Genomic DNA, 3,478 nt, shown 5'->3' with positions numbered 1-3,478 from the left:
TCCCAGACTCAAATCGCATTTGGCCATGTGGAAGTCCAGCACTTAAACACCACACCACCTGCTGACCCTACCTTTGCTGTGATTTTTTTACATCCTCTGCAGATTGCTGTCTGTCCTTTTGATCTTATCTATCAATGCCCAGATGTTTTTCGATAGGCAGTTTAATTTTTATGTACTCAAATTTATCCATATTTTCTCATGATAATCTTCCATTTTTTAAAATGTAGAAACTTCTAGAGTAGGCAGGTGATGTGGTGGTTAAGGGCACTGGACTCCAACATAGCAGACTGCAATTAAAGTTTTGGTTCAAGTCACTTTCTCTCTCTCTCTGGTCAAATTAAAAAATAATAATTATAGCTCCCAACATGGTGGCCTCAGCAAAAAAGAAGAATAAGAAGGGGAAGACTATCTCCCTAACAGACTTTCTGGCTGAGGATGGGGGGACTGGTGGAGGAAGCACCTATGTCCCCAAACCAGTCAGCTGGGCTGATGAAACAGGCGACCTGGAAGGAGATGTTTCAACCACTTGGCACAGTAACGATGACGATGTGTATAGGGCACCTCCAATTGACCGTTCCATCCTTCCCACTGCTCCACGGGCTGCTCGGGAACCCAATATTGACCGGAGCCATCTTCCCAAATAGCCACCCTACACTGCTTTTTTAGGGAACCTGCCCTATGATGTGACAGAGGACTCCATTAAGGAATTCTTTAGAGGAACAAAGTGCACGAGTTTTATTTTTAATTTGCTATAGGGCATGAGTGCTCACCAGTGAGACAAAGAAAGTGGGGAAAGTGAGAAAGCAAGCCACCAGATTCCCAGACTCAAATCGCATTTGGCCATGTGGAAGTCCAGCACTTAAACACCACACCACCTGCTGACCCTACCTTTGCTGTGATTTTTTTACATCCTCTGCAGATTGCTGTCTGTCCTTTTGATCTTATCTATCAATGCCCAGATGTTTTTCGATAGGCAGTTTAATTTTTATGTACTCAAATTTATCCATATTTTCTCATGATAATCTTCCATTTTTTAAAATGTAGAAACTTCTAGAGTAGGCAGGTGATGTGGTGGTTAAGGGCACTGGACTCCAACATAGCAGACTGCAATTAAAGTTTTGGTTCAAGTCACTTTCTCTCTCTCTCTGGTCAAATTAAAAAATAATAATTATAGCTCCCAACATGGTGGCCTCAGCAAAAAAGAAGAATAAGAAGGGGAAGACTATCTCCCTAACAGACTTTCTGGCTGAGGATGGGGGGACTGGTGGAGGAAGCACCTATGTCCCCAAACCAGTCAGCTGGGCTGATGAAACAGGCGACCTGGAAGGAGATGTTTCAACCACTTGGCACAGTAACGATGACGATGTGTATAGGGCACCTCCAATTGACCGTTCCATCCTTCCCACTGCTCCACGGGCTGCTCGGGAACCCAATATTGACCGGAGCCATCTTCCCAAATAGCCACCCTACACTGCTTTTTTAGGGAACCTGCCCTATGATGTGACAGAGGACTCCATTAAGGAATTCTTTAGAGGATTAAATATCAGTGCAGTGCGATTACCACGTGAACCCAGAAATCCAGAGAGATTGAAAGGCTTTGGTTATGCCCAATTTGAGGACCTGGATTCCTTGCTTAGTGCCCTGAGTCTCAATGAAGAGTCTCTAGGTAACAGGAGAATTCAAGTGGATGTTGCTGATCAAGCACAGGACAAAGACAGGGATGACTGTTCCTTTGGCAGAGACAGAAATCGGGATTCTGATAAAACAGATACAGACTGCCGGGCTGTCCTGCCACAGACAGCTTTGATGACCACCCACCTAAAAGAGGTGATGATAGCTTTGGAAACAAGTATCGAGATTGATTCAGACCGGTATCGGGACGGGTATCGGGACGGCCCCCGTCGAGACATGGATCGGTATGGGGGTCGGGATCGCTATGATGACCGAGGCAGCAGAGACTATGATAGAGGCTATGATTCCAGGATAGGCAGTGGCAGAAGAGCATTTGGTAGTGGGTACTAGGGATGATGACTACAGAGGAGGTGGGGACCGATACGAAGACCGATATGACAGGCGGGACGATCGGTCATGGAGCTCCAGAGATGATTACTCTTGAGATGATTATAGGCGAGATGATAGAGGTCCTCCCCAAAGACCCAAACTGAATATAAAGCCTTGGAGTACTCCTACCAGCCCCCCCCAGTCCAGTCGAGCGGCTTCTATCTTTGGAGGGGCAAAGCCTGTTGACACAGCTGCTAGAGAAAGAGAAGTAGAAGAAAGGCTACAAAAGGAACAGGAGAAATTGCAGCGGCAGTAGGATGAGCCCAAACTAGAACGACGGCCTCGGGAGAGATATCCAAGTTGGCGAAGTGAAGAAACTCAGGAACGGGAAAGGTCGAGGACAGGAAATGAGTCATCACAGACTGGGACCTCAGCCACATCTGGCCGAAATGCATGGAGGAGAGAGAGTGAGAAGTCTCTAGAAAATGAAACACTCAGTAAGGAAGACTGTCACTCTCCAACTTCAAAGCCTCCCAAACCTCATCAGTCTCTAAAGGTAATGCCAGCCCCTCCACCAAAGGAGAATGCTTGGGTGAAGAGAAGTTCTAACCCTCCTGCCCGATCTCAGAGCTCAGACACAGAGCAGCAATCCCCTACCAGTGGTGGAGGAAAAGTAGCTTCAGCTCAGCTCTCTGAGGAAGGACAAGCCAGGAGAGATGAAAATAAAGTAGATGGGATGAGTGTCCCCAAAGGCCAAACTGGGAACTCCAGCCATGGTCCAGGAGATGGAGGGAACAAAGACCATTGGAAGGAGTCAGAGAGGAAAGATGGCAAAAAGGATCAAGACTACAGATCTGCACCTGAGCCAAAGAAACCTGAAGAAAACCCAGCCTCCAAGTTCAGTTCTGCAAGCAAGTATGCTGCTCTGTCGGTTGATGGCGAGGATGAAAACGAAGATTACACCGACTAGACCTCTTCGTCCTATGCTTTCTTTTTGTCTCTCTCCACCCTGGAACACTCAAGAGCAAATCAAACCTCTATCCAGACAAGACAAAATAAAACTCACCATCTCCTGGAAAAAAATAATAATAATAATTACAAAAACTCAAAAAAAAGCTTAGAAATTTCTCTATTCATAAAGTAGGTAATTATCTAAATTTTTTCCTACACTTTAATTTTTTCTTATATAACCTATTTAGCTTTATCTTAATGTTATATTTTTGGAGGTAACACTAAGCTCACAACTTAGTAGAATCTTAAGATAACTATAAAAGTGATTAACAATTACTTTGTAAAATTAATGAACAGTGTGTTTTTAAAAGGTCAAATAGTGTACAATTCCACTTATATTGGGTACCCAGAAGAGGCAGATTTGCAGAGATAAAAAGTTCCCAGAGGCTGAGGGAAGGGGTAGCGGAAAGTTATTGTTTAATGGCAGAAGGGTTTCAGTTTGGGAAGATGAATAAATTCTGCAGCT

The 3,478-nt window shown here is 44.7% G+C and overlaps 1 pseudogene; it reads left to right on the top strand.

Annotated features, from left to right (window-relative positions):
* The first annotated feature begins 1,182 nt into the window (after positions 1 to 1,182).
* Positions 1,183 to 3,076, top strand: LOC102482015 (eukaryotic translation initiation factor 4B pseudogene; annotated as a pseudogene).
* Positions 3,077 to 3,478: the final 402 nt, after the last annotated feature.

The sequence above is a fragment of the Tupaia chinensis genome, unplaced genomic scaffold (assembly GCF_000334495.1).
Source record: "Tupaia chinensis unplaced genomic scaffold, TupChi_1.0 Scaffold000532_1, whole genome shotgun sequence".
Taxonomy (NCBI): Eukaryota; Metazoa; Chordata; class Mammalia; order Scandentia; family Tupaiidae; genus Tupaia; species Tupaia belangeri.
This window is presented reverse-complemented; position numbering and strand designations above follow the sequence as displayed.